A 20,587-nucleotide genomic window follows, 5' to 3' on the forward strand; every position below is an offset into this window, starting at 1 on the left:
CTTGGCCCTAGAGCAGCTCTTCCAGTGACTCATTTTGTTATGAATAATCGTCTTCTGTAAACTCTGAAGGGTTGCAGACGTGCTAGTCATAGTTTTTAATAATCAAATTCAGACCATGAGCTGGAATCCTTTAGGAAGGAAGCCTGGGGGTGGACAGTACCTTTGGGGGGACCCTCCAGTCTGGCTGCATCCTCTTTCCTCATCATCACTGGCCTAGGAAATCAACCTCATGCCAGGAGAGTCTGTAGGGGCCAGACCAGCCCCTCTGCTTAAGGGAAGGGCCAGGCCTTGCCCTTCCCCCACATACAAGAGGCCACCCCTTCCCAAGGGGCCCAAACCTGCCTCATACCCTCAGTTGAGGAAAACATTGGGTCAATCCCAGTTGAGGGACATTGTGTAAAATATATGACCAGTTCTCAAAACTTTCAAGGTCATCCAAAACGAGGGAAGTCTGAGAAGCCGACACAGGCCAAGGGGAGCCTAGGACACAATGACTAAAGGTAGTGATGCCCGTGGGGGGCTCCTCGACCGGGAACAGGACAATTGGGTAAAACTAAAGAAATCTGGGTCAGGTATAGACTTGGTTAATAATAATGTGTCAGTATTGGTTCATTGGTTGTAACAAATGTATTACATACACCTGAAACACACACTTTAAAACATGCCTGTTTTCAAAACGAAAAGATTGTCCCTAAAACGGTAATTATCTCAGGGAATGTGGGAGTTTAGACGTCTTTACTTTCTCCTTTATTCTTTTGGGTAATTTTTGTTATTTACTATGATAAAAATTTTAAATTTGAAGAAAGAAAGGGTGGGAAGGGAACAAAAGAGGCAGAGTGGGGAAAGAGACAGAGAGAGAGGAAAGAAGGAGAGAAGGAAGGAGGGAAGAAAGAAAAGAAAGAAAAGGAAAAGAAAGAAAAGAAGGGGGAACCTGGGTGGCTCAGTTGTTAAGCATTTGCCTTCGGCTCAGGACATGATCCTGGCGTCCTGGGATCGAGCCCTGCATCGGGCTCCCTGCTCAGCAGAGAGTGTGCTTTTCCCTCTTCTCTGCCCGCTGGTCTGCCTACCTCTGCTGTCTCTCTCTGAAATAAATATATTTTTTAAAAAAAGAAAATAAAGAAAGAAAGGAAGGAAAGGAGAGAAGAGACAGAAGGAAAGAAACTCCAAGGCGCATCGGGCAAACACAAACCAGGGCAGCCATCAGCTGAGTAGGGAGGGGATGCAAGAGGGGTCTGAGTACCTTCTTGCTAAATGAGTGCTCAGAAGGGCAGGGGTGTCTCAGTCTCCTGCTGCGACCTGGGTTCTTCTCAAACACCTGTGCAGGTCTGCCCCAGAGCCTGAGGAAGGGCCTGAGCTTCCAACTGCAGCTCCATCTTGGGCCTCCGTTTCACCCGGGAAAGCTGCACCCTTGATGGCAAGGGCAGGAGTCCAGCCAGCGGCAGGTGGGTGACTCAGAAGCACTGAGAGGACAAAATATCCCGTTGCCTTGTCTTGGGGCTTTTCAAGTTTCTCCCAAGTCCTCAATGAATCACCTCCAACCCCTGTCACCCAAGAGAAGCAGCTCAAAGCTGTGTCACCTCCTGTCAGGGAGGGGTCATCTGGTCTCTGGGGTCCAGACAAGGCTTGGACCCCCTCTGCTCTGAGGAGTCCAAAGTTCTTCCCACAGTTTAGGCTGATTCCCAGGGGCCTCACTATCTCACGGCTGGTCTTGGCCCTGGCTCTTTCTCCTGCCTTTGCTGTCTATTCTGCACCTCGGGGATCCTTGAAGGAGCTCAGCACCTTGGTCAGTGTCTGGGTTCTTAAAAAAAGCCAACCTCACCCACATTCACGAGTGAAGGCTCTTCTGCTGCATCAGGAGAGAAGGTTGCACTGTGGACTGCACACCACATTTTCACCAACCCTGTAAAATAACCGAGGGCTTTCTCAGGGCCTCTCCCTTCTCCTCCCCTGCACCGTCTCTGCTTCCCCCCTTTCCGTGCCCTGCCCCCTGCTGTTTCAGAGCATGCCATCTTCTCCGTTACTCTGCTGGCCGGGGGCTCCCCCGAGGTCCTGTTCTCCCATTCACCATCCAAACTTCTCGAAAGGCACCGCGAACAGCTCAGCCGCTGGAGGCTCCCTGCTGGAGGCTGCTGCATTTTATTCAACCTTTTGTATGAAATGGGTCATACAGAGGGAAGAGGACACATGTCCTATGTGCATCATTTGAGGAATTCATAATTTATAATGAGTGTGTAATATGGTGAATTTATGTTGACCAAAAGATGGAGGAGAGCTAGTACTCAGAAACCCTGCTCCTGACCCTTAACCCTAACTCTAACCCTAACCCCAACGGCTGTCCTGACTTTGCCTGGCTCTGTTCTTCCCATCGGTGCAGTCACACCCCATGTGCTCCTCTGTGTCTGTCCTCCTCACCTCACTGCTCTTGTTGAGGCTCATGATGCTGTGGGCTGTGCATACCTCAGCTCTCAATGCTCTGTGGCGTTTCGTTATGTGACTATATCCCACTTGATCTATTTGACTCCTGATGGGCGTTGGGGTGGTTTCCAGTCTGGGGCTGTTATTGGGAGTGAAAGAGCTGGGCCGGGGGATCTGGAATAGGGGATCTGTTCGCCATCTTCCCTAGCGGTTCAACAGTTCACACTCCAGCCATCAGTTTGTGGTGCAGAGTTCCAGTGGCTCCACATCCTCGCCAGCACTGACAGGTTCTTTTCCGTTGTGGCTCCTCTGTTGGTTATAGTCCTGGTGCGTTGGAAAACACTTGTTTCTTTTTAATGCCTTTTGACCTTCACCCATGTCACCCCCAACATCTGCTCCCTGCCTTTGGCAACCACTAATCTGTTCTCTGTGTCTATGAGTTTGTCTTTTCTTTTCTTTAGATTACCCATATAAGTGAGATTATACAGTATTTGTACTTCTCTGTGTGACTTATCTCACTTAGTGTCATGTCTTCAAGATCCTTCTGTGTTGTTGCAAATGGCAGGATTTCCTTCTTTCTCAGAGAGTCACAGCTGAGTCACATTCCGCTGTATCTCTCTACCGCATTCTCCTTATCCTTTCATCCATTGGTGGGCACTCAGATTGTTTCCATGTTGTTGCGAGTATGGACATGCTGATATCTGCGGTTTTAAACAGCAAATATGATTTTTTGTTGTCAACACAATGGTAAGAACCACAGAGTAGGCACTAATCGTGAGTGGGCATTGTGCTGGGTACTTTCTTTGCTTTATTATCTACAGCGGACAATAGAACAAGACTGAACTTGCCGTGGTCCGTTGCTCTGGCCCCTGCCTTGCCTCCACCATGCAGTCCCAACTCGGCTCTGTCCTTCCCGACCCTCTTCTACTGTTCCTTTCTGCTACCGTCCCTCCTGCCACAAGCTATTCCTTTCCCTAGACCAGGCTTCACCTCTCCGCCTCCCAGAAAAATCCTCTCACCCGTCAGACTGCTGGTCACATGTGGCTTCCTCGGGATACTTTCGTGCCCCAATGAGGTCAAGTCCCTGTGCTGCTTACTCCCTAGCGTATTCATAATTTTTCACTTCTGCACCTGCTTTTCTAATTATTTCTTGCCTCCACTGATCAGAAGCTTCAGGAGGACAGAGGCTGCATCTGGTTTGGCTCTCCATGTTATCCCCAGTACATGGCTCTTGTATCAACTAGGATTTGGTGTGGCAGCAATGACTTACAGAAATACATGTTTATTTTTGCCTCATCAAACAAGGCCCAAAGGTAAGGAGAACCATTGCTCACCCTGTGACTATGGAACAGGGGACCCCATGATGATCAGGAACCCAGGTGTCTTTTACTTTATTGCTCTGCATGGTTTGCCCTTGGCTCTGATGTCATTCATGGTCCATGATGGCTGTTCTAGCCATCCCTGCCAAATTCCAGCCAGCAAAGGGAGGGATGCTGACCCTGCTTCCTCAATGTAAGGATGCTTCCCAAGAGTAGTGCAGACCACTTTCACTTATATTCCTAAGTCCCATTACTATATGTAAAGGAAAGTGGAGGGATGTACTCTCTTCCAGGTGTTCCCAGCTAAAAGCTTGGATTCTGTTTCCAGGAGGGGGATGATAACCAGCAGTGTCTGCCATGGCCCTCAATAAATATTATGGAGGGATGATCTCTATTTAATCCTCATGACACCACTCTGAGGTAGATGTTATTATTTCCATTTTATAGATGAGTACACTGAGGCTCAGAGAGGTTAAATCCACCTCAGAAAGATAGTAAATGGTGACTCTGGAGGCCTGGTACATCCAGTCACAAGTTCAGATGACTACTGGTCTCCTGTGGCACCCAGACATTGTCTTACCCACTCCGGCCCTATCCTTCCATCTGTACACTAAGCCTATGGGTCCTTTCTCCTCTGACCTTCTGGGGTTCCCATGACAAATCTGAGGTCACACAACTGAGAAGAGCAAGAACCTTCCTGTTCCCAGCATGGAGCTCCATCCAGGGGATGGTAGAAGACTAAGGTGAGCTCTGTAAGGTCCTGTCCTCCATCCCCCTTCTCTGAGGGCTCTGACCAGCCAGGGAAGACCTGTTCCTGACATCAGCCTTCCCGGCCAGGATCCTCACCCCCACCTCACTTAGAGCTCCACAAGCCTCCATCATCCTGCTTAGCTTCCTAGAGCTTGCTGTCTAGGATCCCAACCTTCCCCGCCAACATGGAGCCCCAGACCCTGGGTCAGAGGGCCTGTTTCTGCCCCCTGCTTAGAGGCTGTCTGTGAGTCAGGAACTACCAGGAATGCTGACTGGTTTCTGGGTGTCTTTCTGGTCTGGGCAAGCTGGTCAGGACAAGCCGGGTGTCTGGTCCTCCCACTGTGCCTGCCTGCTGCCTTGATGCCTCCCTTTGACATGAACTACTGACTGCAGCAAAATGTCTCCTTTCCCTGCCACCCCAGGGCACCCACTAAAAAACATGTCTTTGCATAATCCACAAGGAATTTGGCCTCCAGGTGCAGGACTGTCTTCCTGACGGTCTCCCTGGAAACCCAGTGAGTTCATCCTCCCAGGTCAGTGCTTCCTCACCCCTGCTGCTGTGTGTATGATGTGGCCTCCTGCACACATCTGGATCCTCTGCTGGCTGAGGGACTCCGTCATGCCTCATCATCCTTTCAGTCATTCGAATATTTATTGAGCACCTACTGTATGCCACATTGTGCTAAGTGTAGGGAATACAGTATGAAAAAATGAATCCTTGTGGCCTAGAGGGCGAGTGATAAGATGGACATTATACACAGCATCCCAATGCATGTTTGGTTACAGTGGGAACCACACCCACTGAAGGAAGGGAACACGGTGCCATGATCTCCTTTCTGCCACAAACATTCATTGCAGACCTTCTGTGTGCCAGACCTTCTGTGTTCCATGACAGTGTTTCAGAAAGCCCCACACTAGACTGGGGGCCACGTTGCCAGAGTTATTCTGGAGTTCACGAGGACAGTTAGGAGGGTCCTGAGGTGAGTTGGTGGGCTGGGAGAGTGCATTAGACTGAGCATGCACATGTCCTAGAACTCAGTAGTGCCTCGGGCAGGAAGGCAGCGAGGCCATAAAGAGAGGAGAGAGAAGTGGGGGTGACCGTGGTTCGCTATGCCACCTGCTAGTCCACGTCCCCAGTCAGATGTAATCTCCCCAGTGTATGTGGGGGCAGGCATCGGAAGGAAGGGATTCCTGTCTCCGATCCAGCACGTAAGGCGCTTACAAGACACCCCTCCATCAACAACAAGCAAACTGCTGAACAAACTAAAAATTGACGACTCTTTTTTGATCTGTCAGAGAAGTAAGGTCACAAGGCAAATTGCTGTCCCCCATCCACACTGGGGAGACAGGCAGGCTGGATACTGGGAATCACTCAGCAGAGCAGAACCCAGGGCAGGGACCAATGCCAGAGCAGGAACCCCTGACTGGACTGCTGGAGGCTCCATGAGGACAAGTCTGAGAATTAAAAACCCTAAGGGGACCCCATCATGGAGGTTCCTAAGGCTTTTGTGAGTTTTACCTCCAGATACTCTGCCAGGTTCTCACAGGGACTGTCAGAGAAAAAATTCCCTCGTGCGTGTGGCAGAAGGATGGGCAAAGGAACCGTGTCGAAATCCTCCATAGCACTCGGTTCTCGACAAGCTGGGAGAAACTGCTTGACCAGGGCTTAAACCTTGGGATTTTGTCAGAACCTAACCAACCTGGGTGAAGAGATGCACAAACTCTAGCTCCTTTCACCCCCTCCTGTCCCACCTAAGGAGGCGACAAATGAGAAGCCCCGCCAAGGTTCACAGTTCAGTGGTGGGGACGAAGACAGGACAGGGTGTGCGGGAGAGAGAGGGTGTGGTCTTTGGGTCCAGACAGGCCTGAGTTGATTTATGACTGTGGGTCTCCCCCACCGAGCCTGGGAGTCCTCCTTGGTGAAGTGGGGATTCCGTGACACCTGATCATCAGACACACGGAGATGCTCAGTAAGTGAGGAGTTGTCGTTTGGTTCCAAGACAGAGTCTAAGCCTGCTGACATTGCCCTGGCACCCACCCCCACCCCAGACCCCAGCCCCAGGCGGCTACAGGAAGGGAAGACTGTGACTTCCGGTTGAGGGTGGAGTGGGAGCATATACAGGAGAAAGCAGTCCCCTAGAGTGGGGGGTGACAGTGACAGATGGGAGGTCAAGAGAAGAGAGACACCTTGCGCTGTAAATGTAGAGACCGCTTGGAACCTTAGAGCCCACGCAGGGCCCTATGAGTCAGTCTTAGCAATGAGGCTTGGCTGGAAGGCCAGAGCAGAACTCTAACTGGGAAACTTCACCCAGCTTTGTGAAGCCACGTGCTGTCCTGGCTCCCACTAGGTCAAAGCCAGATGACCTAGAGCACCTAGGGTCTTAAAACCCACCCTCTTTATCCACCATCCAGATCAGCCCTTGGCTTCCAGCCAGATTCAGGTCCTGAAGGGCCAGGATCCTTCAGGTTTCTCTGGCACCCACCGGGTGACTTGCTGGGGCACCCAATGGCTGTGAAGAGCATGTTGGGTTTTGTTTTAGAAGCACATGTGGGGAGGCAAGCAAAGGCAGCCTTTGTAGTCTCCCTGGGCGGTGGCTGTCTGCTGCTTTGGGAGTAGTTGGCGGGACTGTCTGTCAGGCCCTGCCCGAAGGCCTGGGAAGGGGGCTCCCTCGACACCGATGTGGCTGCGGCTGAATTTGGCTCTCTTCACCTGGACTCTCCAAGTAGCAGGGCCGGAGGCACCCTCAGAGGCAAGTTAAGGCATCCGTCCCTTCCTTCCACTGACGGGGAAACTGGGCCTTGCCACACCTGCCGGCTGTGCAGCAGAATGATTTACTTAATTGTGTTCCTGGGGTCTGCTTTCCATGGCTGTCAACACTGCAAAATGTCAGAGTGTCCCCCGGAATGCAGAGGTCAGATCTGTGACTCACCTTAATCCGAGAGGAAGAAATGAGTGGCTTGGCTGGTTTCCAGGCAGATCTCAGAGAAGCTTTGCTTATGAACATAGGGACCCATTGGCAGGACTGCACTGGCTAGCTCTGGTGGGGAGAGGATGGGCTGTGGGCCTTGAAGGAGCAAGAGGGGAGGGCCCAGCATGAGGAGCTGGGCTTGGGGGAAAATGGCAGTTTTCCACATGGGAGAGACTCAGAACCAAGACGTGGCTGGTCTTGGGTGGCAGGAATGTTGGGATATCCTGTCTTTGGCAGCACTGGCCACACTTCTGTGACCCATCTGGGCCTAGAGAATCTATCTTCAAATGGGTCTCTTCATTCCAAACCCGGATCGCTAGCATGGGACACCCCAGCTGAGAAGTGGGGTCTTGCCTGCCAGATCCTAGGTAGCTGAGTCCTGGAGTCCTTGGATGGCCCCAGGCAGGGGAAGAGGCCGCCAAACCGTGGCTGGTATTGGATCTTTGCAACCTTGGCAAACAGGGTTTCCAAACGGATTGTATTTTATTTAGAAGGACCAAGACATGTCATTGAGAAGTGCCAAGAAACAAGACATTTACTGTGAGGGCCTCGGGAGGATTGGTACCTGTTCTTCATAATTCGTAAGGTTCCATCAGCACATGAAGGGGGCTTCTCAGGGCCAGCTCTTTGCTCGCAGTGGCTCCTGTCCCCCTCGGAGGCAGCTCTCCCTCTGTGCCTGGCAGCACCCGCCGTCCACCCTGCCTTCTCCCACCTTGCTTTCTTCATGCCCCGGAAGCGGGTCATCCTCTCTCCTCTGTTCCCAGGCACTCAGGTTCTCAAACCCATCTCTCTTCATTCATTCACTCTTACCCCTTCCAACCTGTTCTCCAGACAGCAGCCCATTAAGCATTTTAGAGTATCTGCTTGATCAAGTCACTTGGTGGCTTCACAGTGCCCTTGGGTGCAGAACTTAAGTCCACTCTGGCTCCCAGAGCCCTGCACCCTCTGGCCCTACCCACGTTTCCAGCCCCACTTTCTGGACATGCGCACCCTGTTGTAAGAACACAGGTCTTCTCTTCGGTGCTCAGATATGCAGAGCATCTCAGAGTGGTTCCCCTGCTTTTCTCTCTGCCTGCAATGCTCCTTCCCATAACCTGATGAACTGCAGCTCATCCTTCAAGGCTGAAATAAATTTTGCTTGCTTCTGGGAGGTAGTCAGTATTTTCCAAAGATAGCTGCCATCCCCCATGCTCTTACAAGATGGCATTGATTTTCATCTTCCAAGAGGTAGCATCTAGGTTTCCTATATGCCATAGTCCCACTAGATCTTTGTAAGTGGCCCGATGGATAAGGAATGGCCGAAGTGACTCTGGGTGACTTCTGAAGCCTAAACAAAGCCATATGGCTTCCTCCTTGCTCTTTCTCTCTTAGAACTCAGCTACCACATTGTGAGGACTCCCAAGTCACATAGCGAGGCCACAGGAGACTGCCTTGGATGACAGTCCCAGCTAGACCCCATGGATGTCAGTGAGCTTCCACATGTCAGGGGATGCAGTGGGTGGCAGCTGAGGGCAGATACCAGTAGCCGCTGGAGCAGGATAAACTTCAGACTCGGGTTCTCTGTCAGATGCTGGTCCACGTGGCAGCTCTTCCTGATCGCTGGGACGCCCTTGGTTTCTTCTCATTCCATCGGACACAGCTTGCTAATTCCTGCAGAGGTGCCAAGGCCTCCATCACCCACAGTCACCGCCACTTTTCAGACCCACTCCCACATGTTTCTCTGCTAGGAAGCCTCCCAGGATGGAGCCCTCTATATCGGGTCATGCTTCTCACCTGTCACGTTAGGACTTAAGAACCTGGGGGCCCCTGGTCGGTGAGGCAGTGTGACATCCTTAAAACACCTCAAATGAATATAAGTTGACAAAAACTTCTGTTGGGTGCACAACAGAACAAGCAAATAATGCCTCCCCAACTTCTTCCCCAGGAGACATTTTCATGCTCTGCTCAGTTGGACCTTCTCTCCTCAACACCGTAGCAACCTACATCTGGTGACAAGCCACAGAGGCACTGTAGGGGGACATTAGACCTCCATCTGCCCTCCAAGGTTTTCACCACCTTTTCTGAGCATAAACTGGTCAGCTGCCCAGCATAGCCCTCCTTCTCCTGCACTGTCCCAGTCTCCTTTATTCTACTTTTCTAGCTTGCTGAAGACGTTGGCACGTTTATGGCACTGCAGGGCGAAAAGGAACTGAGATTTACGTTTTGCAATTCTTAAAACAGTTTTGGTGTCCTTTGGACATTCCAGGAATCATGGTCCCCACCCCGCCCTGTCCCTACCCACAGTCCATGGTGGCTCTGTCCACAGATGAAAGAACAAAGGAGGGTCTTGCTGGGGACTGTGTCAGGGACTGATCTGGGGGTCAACCAAGGCAGCGTAGAGCTAAGCCCTCCTTTAATCCGGGTGCCCAACACCCTCCACTGAGCTCTGGTTTTGAAAAGTACCCCTTTGCACCTCCCCGTACAGAGGTTGCTAGGGGTCCTTGCTGACGCTTGCTTGGATCATGAGCCGCCCTGTTCATTTACTTGAAAGTTTTCCCATCTCCTGGTCTCTGGACAGCTCTGGCCCATAAAGGTGCCTGTGAATTTACGCCACCCAGGGGACTGGTGCCAGTTGTCAGTGGTGACTGAGGGCTCTGCTGCCTATTTCCCTGGAGGCTCTTCTTAGAGAGGAATGGGCCATGCACTTCCCAGGTAGCCTTCTGCACCTACCCCACACCTGTCCTTGCAGAGTTGCTTTCCAGCCTCCACAGCTGGGGCTTCTGGGTGGCTGCAGCTCCACCGGGCTTGCAGTCCCAGCAGCCTGGCAGGAGCTGGTGGTCGAAGCATGATGACCTAGGAGGCACTGGAGGGCCACAAAGAACCATGAAATGTGGGCATGGAAGGGACGGGGACCTTGTGGGCAGCAGAGGAGGCTGAGGCAGAAAGAGCAGACCAACTTTCGCGGCAGAGAGAGCAGACAGCTTTCAGACGTGTCCATCCCTACACCTATACAGTGTCTCCCCCCGCCCTCCGTGGCCCTACTAGGAGGTGGCCGTGGCCGACTGTGCACAGAGGTGGGAATGAATTAGAACTGGAGTGAGCACCGACCCAGGACTGGGTACCCATAAGCTGCTCAGCCACTTACAGAAGGGCTTGGGGCAAAATACTCTGACCCATGGAGGTGGCATTAGCTAAGCCAATCAGGTTTGGACCAGACTAGAGAATACAGAGCAACTGGGCTGTTGGGAGCAAGAGAACAGAAAGGCCACCAGATATCCCAGAGCTGAGCTGTGGCTGTCTCCATGCTACTTTAAGTTGCTCTGACCTCAGGTCCTAGTGGACCACAATTGTGCTCTTTCTCCATCACTGTTCCCATGCACTCCATGGCTCCCACCATGGTCACTGCCTGTCCAAATATACCCAAGTTCAGGGTTTCTTTTCACCCTCTATTAGGTTTATGGTTTCACATTTAGACCTGTGATCTATTTTGAGCTAAATTTTGTGTATGATATGATCTATAGGTGGTGAATCATTTTGGCTTACGGATTTTATTATTTTTCTATGTTGCATCATAAATTGCCACAAACTTAGTGACTTAAAACAACACGCATTTTATTATCTCATATTTTCTGTCAGAAGTCTGGGCACAGCTTAGTTGGGCTGCCTTTTTAGGGTTTTATTAGGCTGCAATCTGGGTGTTGGTTGGGCTGCGTTCTCATCTGGAAGCTTGACTAGAAAGAATCCTCTTCCAAATTCATTCAAGTTGTTGACAGGATTCCCCTGCAGTTGTGGGACTATCCACCCTGGCTTCTTGCTGGCCACCTTCAGCAACTAGAAGGCCCAAAGATCCTTGTCACATGGACTTTCCAAACACAACTGCTCATTCCATTAAGCCAGCAAGGAGAGTGTCTGGAGAAAGTGGCTAGCAGGATGGAGTCTTATACAATGTAACAGTCATGGGAACAACATCCCACCACTTTACCATAACCGCTTGGTTAGAAGCAAGTCCTAGGTCTCACCCACACTCAAGGAGAGAGAGTTACATGACCAGGAAGTGAGGGTATATGGACATACCATTTCTGAAAAGAATATCCTTTCTTCATTGAATATCTTTGCAGTTTTGCAAAAAAAAAAAAAAAAAAAAAAAAAAAGGATTATATATGTGAGCCTATTTCTGCATGCTCTCTTCCATTTCATTGATCTATGCATCTGTCCTTTTGTCAAACTATAATGTCCTAATTCTGATCTTTATACTAAATTTGGAAATCAGGTAGTGTGAGTCTTCTCTGTTGTTCTTTTTCAAAATAGCTTTTGGATATTCTAGGTCCTTTGCTTTTCTGTATAAATATTATAACAAGCTTGCAAAGTTTACAAAAAATCCTGCTGGAATTTTGATTGGGATTGTTTTGAATTTATAGAAATTATTTAAAAAATTGAGCCATGATTTAAAAATTGATTTGAGTTTGCATTTTAAAAACTCCAGATTTCTAGGTTTTCTTGGAAAGCTGGATGATCAGGTCACGATCTCAGGGTTATGAGATTGAGACCCGTGTTGGACTCCATGCTCAATATGATGAAGTCTGCTTGAGATTCTCTCCCTCTGCTCCTTCCCCTTCTCATGCTCTCTCTCTCTCAAATAAATAAATAAATCTTTTTAAACTAAACAAACAAACAAACAAACAAAAAACGCAGGATGTTGGGGCAACTTAAGGCCTGCAGTCCTGCAGGGTATTAATCACTTCCTCTCTATGCATATGGGCCTTCTATGCTCAGTGCACCTGAGGTCCCCACCACTACAGTGACTTGGGTGTCCAACGCTCTACCTTCCCCCATTGCTGTTGCTCACCTGGCCTCTCCTAGACACCTTGTTTTGTGATTATTGTTTCAGGTTCTCTATGTTCTGGCTTTTGGGGCAGGATGCTCTCACTTATACTTTTTACCTGGTTAACATCTTCTGATCATTCAGAACTCAGTTCTGTACTCATGGCCTGTGAGAGGCCTTCCTGGACACAAGTGATGGGGGAACCCCAGGCATGTGAACTTGGAGCTCCCTGTGCTTCTTCTCAGACCATGGCCCAGGGGTGAAGTGCTTTTTGGTGTGATTAATTGTTCAATGTCTCTGTCTGCCAGAGATCTCCATAAGAGTAACTCATGGACCTTGGTCATTGCTGTATCTCCAGTGCCTACCACAGTGTCTAGCATATAGTAGATGCTCAATGAATGCTCAAAGAGACTTTCCCAGGCTGTAGCTAATGATCTTATAAGCTGCTCCTCATGACCTTCCTCCCCGCTCATCTCTACCCCTGTGGTCTCCTCCCTTAATGAAATGCCTATGAAAGTGGCCAGGTAGGACCCTTGGTCCATGGCCTGGAAATGGCTAAACATTAACAAGACAAACAGGCTCCTTAGAGGTTGCGGCAGGCCTCAGCTAGCAACCCCAGGACCAGCTTCCCTGTGTGGCTAGTTTTCTCTCTTCCTTTTTTAAAGTTTTAATTAACTTTTTAAAATTAAGGCATTGGGGTGCCTGGGTGGCTCAGTGGGTTAAGCCTCTGCCTTCCGCTCAGGTCATGATTTCAGGGTCCTGGGATCGAGCCCCGCATCGGGCTCTCTGCTCAGCGGGGAGCCTGCTTCTCCCTCTGCCTGTCTCTCTGCCTACTTGTGATCTCCATCTCTCTGTCAAATAAATAAATAAATCTTAAAAAATAAATAAATAAAATTAAGGCATTATTTACATGTATTAAAATGCACAGATCCTAATTTTTCAATGTTCTGACAATTGTATGCACCTGTATAATCAGCACTCAAAGAAGATAAAGGACATTGCCATCAGCCCGGGAAGTTCCCTCTGTCTTCTCCCCTTATCCACTGCTTTCTGATTGCCATTCCCAAAGAGCACTTTTGTCATTTCTAGAACTTCATATAAATGGAATCATACAGTGTGTACTGATGTCTGGCTTTCTTCACTCATCTGTCCCTGCTGTTGTGTCTGGCATACAGTTGGGATAGTGTGGTCCAGGTACCTATTGAGTAATTCCGTCATATCAATGTTCCACGATTAGTTTATCCATTCACCTCTTGGGTACTTGGGTTACTTCCAGTTTGCTCTTAGGAATATGGCTGCTGTTAATATTCGTGTGCAAGTCTTTTTGTGCACATATGTGTTCATCCTCTTTGGTCATTACCTAGGAGTGGGATTCCTGGGTCATAGGGTAGATACACACCTCACTTGCGTATCTTCTGGTTTGTTTTCTAAAGAAGCCTCAGGTGTTCTTCCTACTCTTGGCCTCCTCTGCTCTGGATAAGAAAAAGAGATTCCAAGAGACAGGAGAGTTTGGAGCTGGAAGAGCTTTCAGAGGTCAGCCCTCCACCCCTCATCCTGAGATAGGGACACAGATCCAGGGAGGGGCAGTGTTCCTCCAAGGAACCTCTGTGAGACCTGGACAAAGCCAGAACCAGGACTGGTGTCTAGACTCTGGCCCAGTGCTTGGGAGACAGAGGTATCATGTCTTTCCAAGAGGAAAGTTGCCCCATTTACTGGAAATAAACCCTAACCCTGGCCTGGTTGGTTTAAATCATATTCCCAAATACCATGTGTAGCAGAGTGCCCTGTCAGAGATTAAACCTGGTTTTACTCTTTCTTTCCCCCATTTAGGACATCAAAGAGACCCTCTTTGGGGGTGTAAGAGAGATGAGACTTGGGAGAGTTAGACTGTCTTGGGTGTCTGCTCCCACGCGGACCGCGCTGGGGGAGGTGAGGGTCTGCCTTCCCTGCCCGCGGGGCCTCAGCCAGCTCCACTGTCCCAGGCTCTGAGATCCCTCAACAAAGACCTCCTGCAGGCCAAGGGACTCATGCGGCAGCAAAGAAGGAGCAGCAGTGGGCATGTGACCATGGCGGCCACTGTCCTGCCCACCTGCTCCACCAGAAGCTTCATCCTGACAATATAGTGGAATGGTCCCTTAAAAGTACAGGTAAGCTTGGTGACACCACCTCGTCCGGACGGGGGGCTTTCCTTGGGCTGTGGTGTACTCCTTAAAGCAACAGCTACTCTAAAGGTAGAGGAGATGGGTCTGGGAGCCAAGGGATGGAAGTCGTTATGGCCCCATCCCTTCCAGTGAGCTACTTCAGGGCTCAGGATTTTTGTCCTCGTGATTTTCCAATCTTGAATCTGGAGGTCCTGGCTCCCATGGCAGGTGGTGCTTCCATCAGAGACACAGTGAGAGCCCTACTGACTTCAAGCTGTGGCCGCTGTCTGGTCACTTAGGGCCCTATGGACCCAGGGGCCTGCAGGCAGAGAAAGGAGTTAGCATGCTGGTGGGGGACCCTGCCCATCAAGGGCAGAGGGGACTTCTGCCACATCATAAGGGTAGGGAGGCATGTGTTTAGTGCCCAGATCTGCTGGAGCCCCACTTCGACCTGCCAGACCCAGTTTCAACTGGGAGTGTGCAAGTACAGCAATGGGAAGGGCATGAGTCCCTACAGGGGTGATGGTTTGGGTGCCTGCAGCAGACAAGTCATCGAGGCCAACAGGAGGATGGGAATTCAGCATGTGTCATGCAAAAGGGAGATGATGAGAAGCAGGTACGGCCCCTGGACCAGCTGTAGGAGTTCATCCCATTGACCTTCCTGGGAACGCCCTCCCAGATGTCATGACCACATGGGTGCTGAGAGCTGCTGGGGCTACGTTCAAGGGGATGCAGTGGCGCCACAGCCACACCCCGTGACTGGGCCGGCGTGTCCACCTGTGGCCACGCGTGCTGGCTGATGCCTGGATCGGGGCTGCCTGTGTGGACGGCTACGCTCCGTGACCCACCATCTCAGTGCAGAGCTGTGGCAAGGGTGGACTAGTTCGAGTACATCTCATACCCCACAGCCTCCTGTGGGGTCAGGGAAAGCCGCCTCCGCTGAGACTTTGTCCCTGGCCCCTGCTGCATCCCTCCTTCTCCTCCTGAGAACCTCCTTAGGTGAACCACTTCCCCAAATATCCCTGCAAACCTTGCTCTTAGGCACCTCTTGGGTTCTCTTGGCCTCACCTGGCTCTTGGGTCCTCAGCTCCTTGCTCCTGGAGTTCCCCAGCTGCAACCCCTCACCATCTCAGTGTCTCACCTCCCTGGGGCCTCGTCTCCGCTTGTGGTGCACCTGTGTTGCTGAAAGCTGGAACAGCCCCGGTCTTGGACAGCCCTTCCCAGGTTGGGTACTTGGCGGTTCTGGACTCGGAGCGGGGGTAACCCTTGCCACATGTTGTTACCTTGGTTCAGGGAGAGTCCCCTCGTGTGTACTGCATTTCCCACAGCACTGAGCATGCACTGGGAGATCAATAAAGGCGAGCTGTGATGGCCGTTGCTTTGCGGGCTGCCCCTGCACCCCTGGGCCACAGCCGGTTGGCCAGGAGTGGGCCGCTTGACACAAGCCGGTTCCTCAGAGTCTACCTCCTATAGCGTGGAAGTGGAGCCTCGTGGTTGTAGCTGGTCCTGGTGCAGAGTTTGGGGCTGTGAGGCCAGAGAGGCTTGGCATGGCTATTTTTGCTGCAGGCACAGAGAAGCAGGGAAGCCGGGTCGGCCGCGAGAAACAAATCCACTGCGGAGGAGGAGATGGGGGTGGGGCATGTTTTCTTGATACCAGGAAGGGCGTGGAATTTTGGTCCCAAGTGACAGGACTGGCCGGCCCCCTGGTGCTGGCCCTTCAAGGAAGCTGGAAATGGAGGGCCAGAGGCATTGCTGCAGAGGGGACATCCCAGCCTAGGGGTCTCCAGGAGGACTTATGCTTGACTATTTAGTAACACGCCGCCACGTGACCCTGACAGGCCGGGCCTCCCCAGACAGGCACTTGGGGGCCCAGTGGTGACCCCTCAGGCACAGGAGGTCCCCAGTCTCCATCCTGCCACCCACTCTGTTCCCCACAGGAATGGAGATGGGTTCGCAGGAATCTTAGGCTGCCCTCCTGTTCCAAGAGCCGGCGAGGGCTGGATCAAGGGTTATCTGCCAGGCTCAGACATAGGCTCCAGAAGGGCTTTTCCAAAGAGCAGAGACTTACCCTGCTGGCCCCATGGGCCACCACCAGAAAAGAAGGCAGAACTCCTCCTTTAGGACAGAGCCAAACCCTCCTCCCTGATCTTCTCGAGTCCCTCCACCTGGCCTCCCTTTCCATGTGCTGTTTCCTCTGACAGGGGCAGTCCTCCCCATCCACAGCTCCCCTGTCCCCACTGGCCGCCCCCCCAGCCACCCCACTCACACTTCTGCTCTCTGGCTCTCCGGCCCTCATTCCTCCTCCCACCAGAAATTCAGAATCGGGCAGGTCTGAGTAGAAACTACACGGGTGGGTGAGCTGGGACACCCAGCAGCGGTTCCTGAGCCGTTGTGGGAGGGGCTGAGTGCAGAGCGTTGGCTTCAAGTCTTGGCTCTGCAGGTCACAGAATGGTTCTGCCTCAGTTTCCAGACGTGCAAGGTGGGATAACCACTCTACCCACTGGCTGCCGTGGAGTCGGTCCCAGTAAGAGGCTGGCGAGCAGCTCTGGCTGAGACTGGGGGTAGCTGTGAGGGACACCTGGAAGGACCAGAGGGGGCCTGATCTCCAGTCTGGGCAGGCACTTGTGTCAAGTCCCTTGCTGCTGGGGCTGGTTCTCAGGCCCAGTCCCTGGCCCCATCATGCAGAGTTCCCTGGTGATTACTCTAACAGTGGCATGGGGGCTTGGCTTGTCAGAGCAGCAGACTGACCCAGGCCTGGGTGCTGGAACGGCGGAGGGAGACTGCCACGGCTGCTGTGTGCGGGAGGGCCTCTTCCCGGCAGCCATCCCAGAGGGCCCTCCCAGGGCCGGGGATCTGGGACCGAGGAACCAGGGCACTTGGGCAGTGACTGTCCAACATCCCCACCCCAGGGGGACCTCGTCTCAGGCCGGTCCTCTATGCCAATGCTCCTGGGCAAGGGGTGCACCTGGCGGTGTCCCTGGAAGAGGCTCTTCCAGGGAGGCAGTGGAGAACCAGTTGAGTCTTGCCTCATCCAATGCCCGACGGTTGTGGGAACCCAAGCCGGCCTCTGTACACCCTGTGAAATAGGAATCCTCCCAGGCTGGACGACTCCTGTCCTTCCTGACAGTGTGTGCTGCCCCCTTGGGACTCCCAGGCCCCATCTGCGCTCTGCTGGACGGTGACTGGGCCCTCGGGGGTGTGCGTGATGGGCAGTGTGAAGGCACGGGTTTGGGGGAGAGCAGCATGCTTCATGGGGGCCAGGCGCCCCTCCCTTTGTCCTCCTTCAGAAGCTGTCCCGGGATGTGATCGGAGCCAGCTTCTGCCAGGAAGCGGATACACAGCTGGGCCGAGGGTGGGGGAAAATCAAGGTCAGTCCTGCAAACAGGAGGATGCTGGCAGGGGCTCCTGGGGCTCCCCTGGCTCAGTGCTTCCCATGGCGTCCTGCCTCAGCAGCGTCTTGGGTTTGAAAATCCCCGAAGGTAAGACGAGGCCTCGAGGAGGAAGCCTTACTGGAGCCGGAGCTGTGTGCATCGTGAGGGGCACTGAGAGGCCTTCAAGGTGCATTCCTACCAGTGGGGATCAGGAAAGAGCAGCACTCGCCTGGGGGCCAGGCCCGCTTCGTGGGCTTTCATCCCAGCTGCAGCAACTCTCTGGGAGGGTGTCGGTTCACAATCTGAGGGCACCCCGGGGTCACCTGGAGAGGTACAGAAATTCAGATCTTGGTAGTCTGGGGGCATGGCCTGGCCACAAGCATTTTAGAAGCTCTCCCTACGGCCGACTGAAATGTGCAGCCACGGCTGCAAGACTCCATCTCCAAGGGCAACAGCTTGCCTCCATTTGGATGAGGAAACAGACCTTGAGGCTGAGTAACCTTCTCAAGGTCACACAGCAAGAAGGGCCCGAGCAGGGCCCAAGCCCTCGTGGCCAGGCCAGGATTAGAAAAGGGGCCATCTGACTGTTCCCCCTCCCCCACTGTCCCCTGCACACACCAGCCGCTCAAGGACTGCCGGTGGACGAGGAGCTGCGGGAATCACGCGGGGGTGGGAAGCAGAAGCAGGCAGAGAAGGTGCGAGTGTCCGAGACTCCGCCCCACCTCCACCCCCACGAGCCCGGCCTCAGATTCCCTAGCCACACGCTGGGAGGAAGCACGGCACCCTGCCCATCCTGGAGGGGACCCTTGGGGTGCTGGGCTGGCCAGGGGAGAGGGACCTGCTGCTGTGGAGACACTCTGGTCCGGGGAAGGCATGGGGGCCCAGCAGCGGCTTGGTGCGGGCTGTGGGAGGCTCTCTCCCTCCTGCAGCCTGCTCTGGTGTGAAACTCTAGACGGAAGCTGGAGCCAGACAGGCGGGCAGACAAGCGCATTCTCTTCAGGGCGGCCTCCTCCTCTCTGGGAACAGGATGGGGAAGGGCAGGGCCTGCCCAGGCTGACCCCAGACTGGGTTTCAGGCTGTGGGGCCCAGCAGGGCTCCCTGGGGCCGCGGTGGGGGTGGGAAGGAAAGCCCCCAAGCTGGACTCTGAGGCCGGTGCTGGATGGAGTCTAGTGGGAGGGGCTGAGTCAAGAAGTCCCAAGGCCCCTGGGCTTCCAGCGCCAGCAGTGGCTGTGGGCACTCCTGCCTTGTTTCTGGCAAATCCCTGCTGGCCAGTCACGGCCACCTGCCCAGGAACCACGATGTCGGAGGACTGGAGCTGTGAAAAAGACTTCTTTCAGGTTTCAAAACCCCTCGAAGTTCCTCCTACGGATCTGCGTTGCCCTAAGTGAAGTGGAAGGTGGTGGGATGCACACATGGGCTTACTCTGGACAATGCTGGTCAACTTTTCCTTTTTGGAACTGTGCTCCTCTCACAGGAACAGCGCTGGACATGGGCTTCGCTGCGCAGGGAGAGGGGAGGCAAGAGGCAGCTTCCTATGGGCCCCCCTTCTGTTCACTGGGTGGGGGCAGGGCATCACCTCAGGTGCCATTCTGGCTGCCCCGTCACCTCTGGGGAAGGTGACGAATCCGGGACACGCTGGCTTGGAGAACTGCAAATCTCGTTGTAGCCCTGTGTTCCAGCTCCTCCCAGAGACCCCAGAGAAGTGTGGTGAGGATCACAAACAGAATTAGGCACAGTGGGTGCTTGGTACCAGCTGTCAGGGTCTGCCTTCTCATGCACCCTGTGGCCAGGCGGTGGCTCTGCCCGCTTCCCTCTCTCCCCTCCCTGGGGGTGATATCAGAGGGGGCCTCCTGGCTGCCTAGCTTTTAGGAGCAGTGTCCTAGAGAGGTGACAGCTGGACTTCATGGCCCTGTTGAGGCTCTAAGGGAAGTCTGGTCCACACCCCTAGTGAGCTGGCAGACACAGAAGAGCATCAGGAAATCTGGAAGATAACCTGAGCATTTGGAGACAAGCTCTCGAACCCCTGGTTAGATGTGGCGTGAACTGTAAAGGTGTGAACAGTATGGGTGTCTTAGAGGGGTTGCGCTGATCAGAGCCACAGTGATGGCTCTGAATGTCACTGAACGGGGCCCAGTGTCAGGCACTGTCGTGTATGCTTCATGGGTATGAACACACCTAACTCTTCACAATGCCCCTGGCGTAGGACGTGGGATTCCATTACGCGTGTTTTACAGATGGGGATGTGGAAGGCTACGGGAAGGTCGGGCTCCGGACAGGCCTGGCGTCTGCCAAGCCCGGGAACTGAACAAAGAAATTCACATCAGGGAATTTTTCCAGACAGCCTCAAGAGGAAGTGGGGATGTTAAGAAGGAAAAGCAGCACCAGGAAACAGCCTGCTTGAAGGGGGGAGCGGAGCTCTCCTCAAGGTCAAGTTTCAAATAAGTCAGAAACTGTCAGCCTCTTACCATTTTCTGACTGGGGTGAACACTCCTAAGTTCTGTTTGCACCCGTCTTTGGGATCTTTCTAAAGATACGATGGGCCTCTCCCATTTAATCTGCTGAGTCTGGGAGCCGTGATACCCATTTTACTCAAGACTCTTGATTTCAAGGGTTGTAAACCCAACTTGAACTAGCTTAAGCGAAAGGAAGTGCATTGCTCGACATCTGTGCAAAGGCATGGGTGCCATCAGGCTCCCGAGACAACAGCAGCCTGGCCTTCCTGCCTAGGAATCTCGCTGTCCTGCTCCTGCTTCGCTACCATAGTCCGTTTCCCCCATGCAGGAAACGGCCTCCAATAGACCTGGGCAGGACATTCCTCAGT

Source organism: Enhydra lutris, unplaced genomic scaffold, assembly GCF_002288905.1.
Source record: "Enhydra lutris kenyoni isolate GAN:26980312 unplaced genomic scaffold, ASM228890v2 scaffoldscaffold54, whole genome shotgun sequence".
Classification (NCBI taxonomy): Eukaryota; Metazoa; Chordata; class Mammalia; order Carnivora; family Mustelidae; genus Enhydra; species Enhydra lutris.